The sequence below is a fragment of the Arachis hypogaea genome, chromosome 14 (assembly GCF_003086295.3).
Source record: "Arachis hypogaea cultivar Tifrunner chromosome 14, arahy.Tifrunner.gnm2.J5K5, whole genome shotgun sequence".
Taxonomy (NCBI): domain Eukaryota; kingdom Viridiplantae; phylum Streptophyta; class Magnoliopsida; order Fabales; family Fabaceae; genus Arachis; species Arachis hypogaea.
Window position 1 is genome coordinate 64,434,829 of NC_092049.1, and position 13,545 is coordinate 64,448,373.

Sequence of the window (13,545 nt, forward strand, 5' to 3'; positions counted from 1 at the left end):
CACCGATAGTGTTTGCACTCTATTCACTCAAGTGTTTAGGGTTGATTCACTCAATTCTCCCCTAATCATGCTTTCCAAGATTTATTTTTCTTCTAACAATCGACATTTATTTCATGCATGCATACAAGTATCATGAGGTCTTTTCATTGGTTGTAATAGTGCTAGGGTCAAGGTAGGATGCATAAATGGTTAAGTGAGCTTGAAATTTGAATCTTTGATAAGCTTAGACTTCCCACCTAGCCTATGACATCCTATACAATTCAAAAGCTAACCTAACTACCCATTCTTCACTTTTAACATACTCATGCATTTTCTTTTCATTTCACAACACTTATGCATTGATCCTTATTGAGTTTTGCTTTGGGGCATTTTGTCCCCTTTTTATTTCTTTCTTTTTCTTTGTTTCTTTCTTTTTCTATTTTTTTTTCTTTTCTTTTCCAAATTTTTTTCTTTTCTTTTTTTTTTTATTTTTTTTTGCATTGTGATATATACAAACACATCAATGCATAAGGTTTTACATTATTACACATGAGCATGTACCCAATTTCCAACATTTACAACAAAAATACAAAACTACCCTTTTATTCACCCAATGTCCCAAGTTTTCCCACACTTGAATGTTACTAACACTCACTAGCCTAAGCCAATCAAAGATCCAAATGAAGGACATTTATTATTTTTCGCTTCAAGGCTTGTAATGTGCTAAAATTAAGAACAAGTGGGTTAAGCGTAGGCTCAAATTAGCTAACAATAGAAGTTAAAAGGTAAGGCTATTTGGGTAAGTGGGCTAAATGAAATGATGGCCTCAATCATATAAATGCATGAGTACACAAAATAATGGACATAAAGAATCAAACAAGTCAAAGATTACAATCATAGAAAGAGAATAATGCACACAAGAAGGAAAATAAGTGGTTATAAGATGTAACCACGCAATTAGGCTCAAAACTCACAAGCTTGTGTTCTTAGCTCAAAAACATGATCCACACAATGTATATATGATTCAAGCAAGTTCTATGAAAAGTTTTTACTCAAATTAATTAAGGTGCCCTATAGATAGAAATCTTGAAAAATTTTATTATTTTGACTAAGTTTATTATGTATATATATGCAAAAATAAGAAAATGAAAGTAAAATCCTAAAAACCTAAAATGAAATGCAAAAGTGATGAGATTAGAAACTTGTCACCCAAAAATAACCGACCGGTCCCCACACTTAAAAGTTTGCACCATCCTCGGTGCATTCAAAGACGAGCAAGGGGGTACGGCGACACCATAAGATGAGAGAACACAAAAATGAGGAAGCATACATTATTGGAATGAGGGACTAATCACTAGAATTGAGTGAGTGAATTAGTGTGACATTAAGAAATATTAGGTATGTGAATTCTAAATTGCGCGGTTTAGAACACACATTAGCAAAAAAAGCAATGTCACAAAAGAAGCATGCGCTTCACTTATTCTAGTGTGCTTGAGATGCTTTAAGTAAACTTGTAAGGTAAAACAAGCATTAAAGAAGCATGAAGGCATTCAAGCTATAAGCATATGGATGCATATGATCACGGAATACAATGCATTGAAGTAAATACACAACATCATCTATCAAGAAATTGCCTAATCAAAGAATAAGGTTCAAATCACATGGTGGCCAAATCATGCAATTCAAGAAGAGTTACAAGCTCAAAGGCGATTTCCTCACTTGGTATTCTCAAGAGGTAAGCATGAAGAACTTAAAACTAAATAGAAAAATATAACCTTAATCATAGAATCCAACAAAGATTATCTAAAAACATTCATGTTAAAATAGCATTTAGGCAATAAAAGGCAGCAATGTATAGTAAACAAAGTCACTAATCCAACACTTATAATGAAAAGGGAGAAAATGAAATGAAAAGTAAACTAAAACTAACTAATTAGATAACTAAATAAATAATTAACTAACTAATATAAATAGTTATCAATGGTGTTTGGAAGTGTTGGATGAGGGGTAGAAGAAGGGAAGAAGAAAGGAGAAGGAAAGAAACGGAAAGAGGAGAATAAAAGAGATGTGTTGAAGGAAGGACATCCGCGCGTACGCAAGCATGGCGCGCGCTTGCGGATGGTGGTGTAATGGACGCGACGTGTACGCGCACATGGTGCGTGCGTGTTGATGGCTTGTTTCGAGAGTGGCGCGTGCGTGCCAGGTGCGTGTACGCACGAGTTGATTTGTGCCTCGGGCACAGCGCGCGCACAGCGTTCGCACAACTCTCGTGTTTTTGGCTTGGGGGTAGAATTTCTCAATCCACACATACGCGTACATGGCACGTACGCGCGGGTAGGAGAAAATGCTTAATGCACGCGTACACGCGCAGTGCGCGTACGCGCGGATGGCGCTCTGTTTTTCAAAATTTTTCTTTTTATGTTTTTGCACCAATCCAAGCATTCCAAACCTCCAAACAGCTACCAAAACACCATAAAACCTCATTTAACATACTAAACTACTAATTAGACTCAACAAACTCAACAAAATATAAAATTAAGCCAATTCTATTAGTATGTACAAAAAAAATGAAAAGAATTTACCATGGTGGGGTGTCTCCCACCTAGCACTTTTATTTATTGTCCTTAAGTTTGACTTTTGATGGGGTCCTTGCTATGGTGGCTTATACTTGAATTCATCCTTGAATCCCCACCAATGTTTGCATTTCCAATGACCACCGGGATCCCAAATTAAGTGCACAAGGCCTTCAAGGAGGCTTAAGCAAGTGGCAAGGCCCCAAAGTTGATGGTTGTCTATGTATATTCTGGGGTCCCATACTTTGTTTGTCAACCCCCTTTCTTTTTTATCTTCATGCTTCCAATAGGGTGGTAGACTTATTGAATTCTCTTTTGAACTCCTACTCATCATCCTAATTCCATTGACTTGAGTTCCACTCCACCTTTGAGTCATAAAATTTGAATTTAATGAGGAAAGAGAAAAATAATAAAATAACACCAAACTTAGAATTTTTAGATCAAAACAAAGAAAACAAATAAGAAAACTTTGAATGTCAAGATGAACACTAAGAACACTTTGAAGATCAAGGTGAATACCAAGAACAAATTTTTGGAAATTTTTAAGAAAATAAAAACACAAAGGACACCAAACTTAAAAAACTTTTATACTTTGGACACTAATAATTCGAAAATACACAAGAAAAACAAGGAAAGATACAAAACAAGAAAAAACTAAAGATCAAACAAGGAAAATAAACAAGAACAGCTTTTGCGAAATTTGAATTCAATAGATTTTTCTGAGTGAGAAAATGTATCTTTTGCAAAATTTTTTTTATAAATGCATACTGGTGCTTAAGCCGGTAGTACTGGCTCTAGTCTGTCTGGTACCACGTATTGAGAAAAATAAGATTTTGAAAATTGAATATATTGTTTTGAATGAACAAAAATAATTTATAACTAAAAACTGGGCGCTAATTGATGAATCCATATTTGATGATAAATTTTGGTTTGATTTGAAAGGATTTCATCATACAAACCCACATTTATTTCTCAAAATAACATACTTTCATTTTTTCTCTCTAAATTGTGCCTAATTGTGAAAACATGCTATCTTGTGCTTAATTTAATCAATTTTATTCCACTTTCATTCCATTTGATGCCTTGATGATTTTGATGAGTGATTTCAGGTGTAATAGGTTGGAATAGCTTGATAAGAGTGGAAGAAAAGCATGGAATTGGGAGAAAACATGAAGAAATCAAAGGAGCAAAGCATTTCAGAGTGTGCGGCACACTTTCTGTGCCTACGCACAAGGGTCAAAATCAGCACTTGTGCCTATGCACAGAATGGAAATCAGCAAGTGTGCCCATGCACAACTTCTGTGCATATGCACAAGAGGAAATTCAGCAAGTATACGTACGCACAGGTACCAGCGCATGACTTCATTAAAAAGTCACGTGGCTCACGATTTTGGAGGCTCCCAGGCCCAATTCTGATTGTTTTGAAGCCTATAAGGAGGCTAGCAACATAAAATACACTTGAATACTTCATACAACACATTTGAGGAGTAGTTTTAGGGTAGTTTAGGTTAGTTTTCTCTTAAATTTCCTTAGGTTTAATTAGGATTTATATTTCAAGTTTACAATTCCCAATTTTGATCTTGGATTCTAGTAATTTTCATTGTAAGTATTTCTGTAATTTTCTCTTTTATTATACTACTTGTTCTACACTTTCTTCTACTTTAATTTCCTTTGTCAATATATACATAGTTTTGCAATTTTGAGTTTTAGTTGATGAATTTAATGTTTAGTGGTTGTTTTATGTTTATTGAGTTGCCTTTGTTGATTGTGATCATTTGTGGTTCATAGTTTTCATCATTTTCCCAATTTTGCCATGTTTTATGATTATACGCTCTATGTGTTTGATGAAATGCTAATTTTAAATATGAGGTAGATTTCCACCCCTTGACTTGGAAAAAATGAGTATATAGAATACTAGAGTTGTAATGTCCGATATTTAGTAAGAATTCTTGGGTTGTTAGTTGTTATTATTTCCACTAACGCTAGCTTCTTACCAAGGTAATTAGTAAGTTAGCTAGGATTTGTGGATTAATAACAATTATGCTCAGTTGACTTAATAACAATTATACTCAGTTGACTTATCCATCAATTTTGAGTCTTACTTGTTCATATTACATACATAGTTCTTTTATTTCTTTATTAGTTAATTAATTACAATTTTAGATCGTTCTTTTATCTCTTTATTGTTTGCTTCTTTATTGAAAACACCCTTTTCTTTTCACAACCAAAATTGTGCACTCTTAGGCATTAGTTCCTAGGGAAGATGACCCGAGATTTGATTACTCTCGGTAATTTGAATTAAAAATTTTAAACTTTGATTGGGAGGATTACTTGTCAGTTTAGACTATGCTACTAACGAAGTGATTCTTGTTTTGCAAAATTTCCGAACCGTCGTAAACCCTCTCACATCAAGTTTTTGGCGCCATTGCCGGGGAACTTAGTGCAATTGAGTGCCATAATTTTGGTTGTTGTGAATATGTGAATAGTGTGAATAGATACTTTTTGGGTTGTTTGTTTGTTTTTGCTGTTAATTAGGATTTTGTTTCGTTTGTTAATTGATGTCTTTAGTTTCAATTTTCAATTTTCTCACAACCTCTTCCTATTGAGTTTGTGAGAGACATGGAGGTAGACTTCTCACAACCTCCTTGTTATGACTTGAGTGATAGGGAAGAGAAAGTCGGTGAGGAAGGAATTCTGGTTCAAGAGCACATTGAGTGGGTAGCAATTTCATCTATGAGCTTCATTGGCCCCCATCAACATGCTATCTTAGAGATAAATTACCAACTCAAGGTCCTTCTTGGGTTGGTACATGACGGAGAAAGAAGTGTTGGTTGCCAAAGGAGTCCAAAGCCCTTTATGAAAGCCGATTCAAGCTTTGGGATTCAAGCATGGTGTGAAGCACAATTGAGTGATTTTTGGAGTGTGTTGGGGTACTTCAAGGATAATTTGAGAGCTTGTCCATCCAGCTTGAAGAATAAAGATCAACAAGAAAGAGAGCAGAACCTAGAATATGGGATCCCGGGGGAGCTTTAAAGTTCAAGCTTGGATGGAGGTTCAAGGAGGAGTGGAAACATAGGCCACCCTAACAAGAGTCTCCTCAAAAAGTCCAACTTAAGGACAATAAACCAAAATGTTAGGTGAGAGACACCCCACCATGGTAACATTGTTCTTACCTTTCCTTGTTTATAATTTTGATTTATTGCATGTTTGCCAAGGATTAGTTTGATTTTGAGCATACATAAGTTAATTTTCATATGAATCATGCATTTATGGATATTTGAATGTTGTGGGGTTGAAATTTTGGTTGAGCTAAGGTTGAATACCTTAGGATTTGAGAATTTTTTTTTTTGCAAAAACAGGGCTTTGTGCGTGTACACACACTTGTGCGTACACACGCAACCTCTATATTTCGCGTCCTGTGCATGCGCACCCCCTGTGCGCACACACACCAGCTGTTGTGCCCTTTGTTCACAGCACTCGCACGCCTTGTGCGTGGATGCTCCCCTATTTTTCTTGTGCTTTGTGCGTGTGCACCTGCTTGTGTGTACGCAGACATCCCTCTTCTCGCGCTCTCTGTGCACCTGCACAGAGGTGTGCGCCCGCACACCAGCTTGCACCCTTTCTGTTGGGAGTGCTGGCACAACTTGTGCGTATGAATCCCTATCCATTTTTGTTCCTGTACGTGCGCATGGACCTGTGTGCGCACACACACATGACCCTTCCCCAAGTTAAAAAAGTGTTCTGTGCGTACGCAGAAGCTTGTGCGCACTCACACTTCTTAATCTCCTCTCTGTTCAGAGCATTCGCACACCCTTGTGCGTCCGCTCACCTTCCATTTTTCACCAAGTGTGCGTATGAACACATGTCTGTACATACGCACAGGTGCTGTTTTGGGCAAAATTTTGATTGTTATTTTCTTTGAGCCCTAAAGCACTTCCACCCCCTCCATCTATCTCTTTTCTTACTTTTGCCCTATTTTCTATCTTTTCTAGTTCATTTTATTTGTATTTCATTTTCATTTTAGTAATTATATTAGATTTAGTTTAGTTGTTTGTTAATTAATTAAATTGCAAGTGTTTAATTGATGTTGATTAGGTTGCTTCTTGTTTGAAATTTGATGAATATGTGCACTGAGCATTGCATCTTAATTTGATTGCCTAAATGAATTGTGAGTTTGATTCATATGTTGTAGCTACCATATGCATTAGACTATATCCTTGGTTGGTAACTTAATCATGAATTGTGCACCTTTACTTTAGTGAATTGAAATGAATTACTTGTTCATCATGATTTTGATATCAAATTAATCACATTACAAGGCACTTGTTTGTTTTAATGCTTTGCATTTGTTTGAGTGACTTGACTTCACTCTTATCAAGCTTATCAGTTTTTGCAATAAGTACCTTTACCATGTGACTATTCCATTATTTTTCATGATGAATAAGGTGTTTTCTTTTCATTATTGGATTGGTTATTGTTTATTATGCTTCTCTATCAATTTTGCACTTACACTTGCACAATTTCAATATCCAATACCTCATATATTCAATTCACTTTAGTGTGGTTACCTAGGTTTGTCTGTGCTTTGACTCTTGCTTATTCTTTACTTGCAACCTAAGCCACTTAATTGAGGAACACACGCTATTTTTTTTTGATTATGTGGTTGCCGTTTTTACCCGGCCAATGTGTGTTTTCTAAACTGTGCACACTTAGAATACACACATTGTCTTTTATCATACCACACACATCTAACTTTTCCTCAATTCCTCTTTATTTGTTTTATACAGCAGCCTGAGCCTCAGTGCCCACCAGCTAAAGGTGGAGCCTCACATCTCTTCACCCCCGGATTATGTGGATGCACGGAGGACCGTGCAATGTTTAAGTGTGGGGGAGGATCCGCAACTTCGGGGCATAAATTTTTTCTTTCCCAACACCTTGCATTAAATAAGTTTGGTAAAATAACAAAGAATTTTCAAGAAATCCCTTTTAGGGCGTTCCATTGATTAGATTTGAAAACTTGTTTTTGAACTTGCTTGAAGTATTCTTATGGAACATAGAAAAGAGCTTGAACAAAATACCAAGTGAGATTTGAGTTTCAATTGTGTGGTTATACATTTTCAACCACAAATTTTGTTCTTGTGTGTTATACTCCTTTTATGATTGTGATCTTAGATTTGCTTGAGTCTTTATGTCCTATATTTGATGTTTTAAATGCATTTAGTATGATTGATGCCATTTTTGAAATTAAACTCAATAGCCCATATAGCCATACCCTTATATCTACCTTTGTAAACCACTTTTGAGCCTTTAGTTCCCCTTTTTGTTCTAATTTTAAGCACATCTTTCTTCCTAAGCGAAAAACTATTAATGTCCATGAATTGTATCTTTGATTAGCTTGGGTTGAAGAGTATGTGTTATTCAAGTGTGGGGAGATTTGTGGGGACACATTGGTAGTTAGTTTACTTTGGGTATTCATTGAGAAAATTTGAAAAAATGGGTAATCACTCATGCTTTCATTACTTAGAAACATATGCATCTCTTTTTGGAGATAAAAGAAAAGAGAAATTTTGGTGTACATACTTTGTGTATACAAAAAAAGAGAGAAAAAAAGAGAAAAAAATAAAAGAAGAGAAATGACAATAAAAATGTAAATAAAGAATGCATATGTGTGTGAATTGGAAATAAGATGCATGAGTGAATGTAAGAAAAGGAGATGAATGGGAAGTTAGGTTATTTTCTTTTGTGTAAATAGGTTAATACGGGATTAGGTGGGATACTTGAGTTAATCAAAGATCCAATCTATTAGTCCACTTGACCATATTAATCCTACCTTTACCCTAGCCCCATTACAACCCTCCAAAGACCTCATGATATTTGCATTCATTCATCAAGTATTTGTCGATTATTAGATGACTAGCAAATCCTAGAAAACGTGATTAAAGGAGAATTGAGTGATTAAGCCCTAAACACTGAGTGACTAGAGTGTATACACATCTGGTGAGGGGTTCAATCGCTCAATTCTATGATTTCATTCCTTTGTATCTTCTTGCAAGTTGCTCGTTAGTTTTTAAAAATTTCAAATCAAATCTTTGGACATTGATCATACTGCTATATTTTCTTACCTTAGCCCTAAGGTATTATTTTGGATTGATTGAGATTCCATTGTTCGTTTTTGGCAAACTCAATAGAGACTATAGTATAGATATAGATAGATAGTATTTTGCATAGTTGCATGCACATAGGTAGATGCATTGAATAAGTTGCTTGCCCTTTTACCCTTCTCCTTTGATTGTGATTAGCATGAGGACATGCTATTGTTTAAGTGTGGGGGAATTGATGAATCCAAATTTGATGATAAATTTTGGTTTAATTTTAGTGGATTTCATCATACAAACCCACATTTATTCATCTAAATAGTATACTTTTGTGTTTTTTTTCTAAATTGTGCCTATTGTGAAAACATGCTATCTTGTGCTTAATTTAATCAATTTTATTCCACTTTCATTCCATTCGGTGCCTTGATGGTTTTGATGAGTGATTTCAGGTGTAATAGGTTGGAATGGATTGATAAGAGTGCAAGAAAAGCATGAAATTGCGAGAAAACATGAAGAAATCAAAGGAGAGAAGCATTTCAGAGTGTGCCCACGCACACTTTTTGTGCCTACGCACAAGGGTCAAAATAAGTACATGTGCCCATGCACAGAATAGAAATCAGCAAGTGTGCCCATGTATAACTTCTGTGCGTACGCACAGGAGGAAATTCAGCAAGTGTGCGTACGCACACACCTGTGCGTACGCACAGGTACCAACGCGTAACTTCATTAAAAAATTATGTGGCTCGTGATTTTGGAGGCTCCCAGGCCCAATTCTGATTGTTTTGAAGCCTATAAGGAGGCTAGCAGCATACAATACACTAGAATACTTCATACAACACATTTGAGGAGTAGTTTTAGGGTAGTGTAGGTTAGTTTTCTCTTAATTTTCCTTAGGTTTAATTAGGGTTTATATTTCAAGTTTACAATTCCCAATTTTGATCTTGGATTCTAGCAATTCTCATTGTAAGTATTTCTTTAATTTTTTCTTTTATTATACTACTTGTTCTACACTTTCTTCTACGTTAATTTCCTTTGTCAATATATTCATAGTTTTGCAATTTTGAGTTTTAGTTGATCAATTTGATGTTTAGTGGTTGTTTTATGTTTATTGAGTTGCCTTTGTTGATTGTGATCATTTGTGGTTCATAGTTTTCTTCATTTTCCCAATTTTGCCATGTTTTATGATGATGCCCTCTATGATGAAATGCCAATTTTAAATATGAGGTAGATTTCCACCCCTTGGCTTGGGAAAAATGAGTATATGGAATACTAGAGTTGTAATGTTCGACATTTAGTGATAATTCTTGGGTTGTTAGTTGTTATTGTTTCCACTAACGCTAGCTTCTTACTAAGGTAATTAGTAAGTTAGCTAGGATTTGTGGATTAATAACAATTATGCTCACTTGACTTACTTTTCAATGTTAAGGGTAGACTTCGTGAGATTAATGCATCGTTATTATCATAGTTGTGGTTATGGCGAAGAAAAAATTCCATAACTCTTCCCAAGTCAAGGTTTCATTAATGTTTTGAACCACATTTCCATCAATTTTGAGTCTTACTTGTTCATATTACATACATAGTTCTTTTGTTTCTTTATTAGTTAATTAATTGTAATTTTAGATCGTTCTTTTATCTGTTTATTATTTCCTTCTTTATTGAAAACACCCATTACTTCCCACAACCAAAATTGTGTGCTCATGGTCAATAGTTCCTAGGGAGAACAACCTGAGGTTTAACTACTCTCGGTTATTTTGAATTAGAAATTTTAAACTTTGATTGGGAGGATTACTTGTTGGTTTGGACTATGCTACCAACGAAGAAATTGTTTTGCTAAAATTTTGGAACCGGCACAATTCTCTATCCATCACTAATCTTAAAGGTTTTAGCCCAAAGTTGTGCCAAACGGACCTAAAAGGCTAATGGGTTGGACCAGGACCAAGTTGGGCCTAAGCCCAACATATATAAACACCTTTTAATGAGCATTAAGCTCATTCTTGCCCAAATTTGAAGAAAGGGGGCGCTGTTAGTTGTGAAGGGAGAAGAGAAGAGGAGTTACTATTCATCTCCTCGTTCAATTGACCATAACTTGAGCTACGGTGCTCTGATTGACGATCCGTTTATGGTCATGTGAAGCTCTCATCGAGCCCTTCGTTTCTATATAAGCAAAGTGGTAAGATTCTCAAAATCCATGCTCCAGTTTCCATCCCTAATAGATTCACATTTTTAGGTTTGTTTTTGAGTAGATTTTGTGATTTTGGATGTTTAGGGGTGATCTGGCATTAGAATATTGTTGGGTTTGTCCCCTAATATCATTGGGTAGGGTAAGTCTCTTTAATCTCTTATTGTTTGATATTTTGGGTTAGTCCTAGTGATGATTTTGTATATTATATGATGTTAGATTGAGGTTTGGTGTTTGTTGAAGTGAGCTTGGTGGTTTTAGAGCTTTGAGATTGAGCTTGGTGTTTTGAGTTGTGTGGGGATCGGCGAAGGTATGCTTTTGGTTTTTTTATGTAATATGTAATGTTTCTGGATACTTAAGCTAGTGGCCTTTAAGATAGGTTTGAATGATGTGGTTGTAAGATTATTTGTATGTACATGTTATGCTTGACGATGTTTTGGATAAAGGTTGAATGAGTTTGCATGTGATGATATATATGTATGTTGGTAGATGATGATTATTGATGAGTATGATGACTGATGAATCCACATTTCATAATATTTATTTGCTCTATTTGGGTGGATTTTATCAACTTTTCTTGCACTTATCCATCGAAATAGCGTAGTTTCATGATTTCTTCCTAAATTGTGCTTGAAAGTGAAAACATACTTTTTAGGCCTTTTAATTGCTAAATTTTATTCACTTTAATCCCATTTGATGCCTTGATATATTTGCTAAGTGATTTCAGGTTTCCAAGGCAAGTATGGGTTGAACAAGTGAGAAAAAGAGCATGCAAAAGAGAAGAAACCATGAGGAAATGGAGTTTAGTAGATTCAGCATCCGTGCGTGTGCACAGTGATGCGTGCGCACGCACATGTGCGAGCTTGGCGATGCGTACGCGTGACCCACACGTATGCGTGAGGAGGAATTTCACCAGGTGACGCGTACGCGTGACCCATGTCACGTGAGCTCATTAATTGCAAATCGTTGGGGGCGAATTTTGGGCCTCCAAATCCTAGTCCAACTCATTTCTGAAGCTATTTCAAGCCAAAGTGAAAAGGAATGAAGGAGGGGGGAGGGCAATTAGGTTTAGATTTTCTATGTTTTTGTCTTAGTTTTCTAGAGAGAGAAGCTCCCCCCTCTCTCTAGAATTAGGTTAGGTTTAGTTAATTTTCTCTCAGTTTGATGCTTTAATTCTTGTCTTGATTTAATTTCTTTACTATTTCTTCTTCTAGCTTCTTATTTCTTTTAGTTTTACTTGTTATTTATTTTATTTGGTTATTTCATTGTAATGAACTCTTTGTTAATTTTAATTTCTATTAATATAATTTATGTTTTATGTTCATTTAATGCTTGTTTGAGTTATTGTCATTATTTTCTTCCTTTTGGTAGTTAGATTTTATTTTTAATACAATTTAATATTATTTTATTTTTATGCACACCAAGTGTTTGATAAAATGCTTGGTTTAGTTTTTCTTCCCCCTTGGTTTGGATATGAGGACTTTGGTGACCCTTGAGTCATTAATGTCCATTCTTGATTGATATGGTAGAGTAGTTAGCTGATTTGGTTTTCACTAACTCTAAGCCTCCCATTAATAGAGTTGGCTAGGACTTGTGGATTGAAATCAATTATGCCTATTTGACTTATCCTCGATGTTAGGATTGACTAAGTAGGATTAACTCTTCATAATCATCATGTGTTTGTAGTTAATGACTAAGATAGGTAACCTTAGCTCCCAATCCTTGCCAAGAGGTTTCTTAGCATTTGAATTGTCCTTTCTCTTGATTAATTGTCTTGTGTTTAATTGATTTTATTTAATTTCTTGCATGTTTATTTACTTTCTTGCTGTTTACATTACTTGCTTCTCTTGCAACCAAAATCCAATTTTCCCCAGAGCCAATAAGTGAGCACTTCATTTACAACTCCTAGGGAAGACGACCCGAGAATTCAAAACTCCCGGTTTATTTTGTATTGAATTGTGACAATCCTTTGATTTAAAATTTGATGTTGGGATTCCATTGCCAGTTTGGACTATACTTGCAACAGAAGAAATTCTAATTTTGTCTAAATTTTCGAACCAGCATAAATCATCCTCATCAAGTTTTTGGTGCCGTTGCCAGGGAGTTGTAATGGTGTTATGTTATTGGCTATTGTAAATATGTTAATATGTAAATAGCTTGCTTTTTGGTTGTCTTTTGTTTTTGTTAATGGTTAGGATTGGGATCCCGAGGACATTGGAAATTCAAGCATTGGTGGGAAAGTCAAGCACAAGCCACCATAGCAAGGGCTCTCCCAATTGTCTAACTTAAAGACAATAAATAAAAGTGCTAGGTGGGAGACACCCCACCATGGTAACACCTTTCTAAAACTCTCTTTGTATATAGTTTTAATTCATTGCATTTTATTTCTTGTAAATAGCTTATGTTTAGTTTATGTTCAAGCTTAGTTAGGTTAATTTTTAGTTTGGATAATGTAGTTGTGCAATGTTGGATGTTTTGGGGTTGGAACCCTTTTGTTGAGCTCAAGTTTGGTGCCTTAGAGCTCTAAAATTTTTGGAAAAAACAGAGCATGTGCGTGCGCACACACCTGTACATACGCACACCCACCCCAATTTCTGCACCTGTGTGCACGCACCCAAGTGTGCGTATGTACACCTCTTTGCACAGCCCCTGTTGGGAGTGTTCGCACACCTTGTGCGCTCGCGTCTCCCTCTTTTTGCCTCTCATGTGTACGCACGGA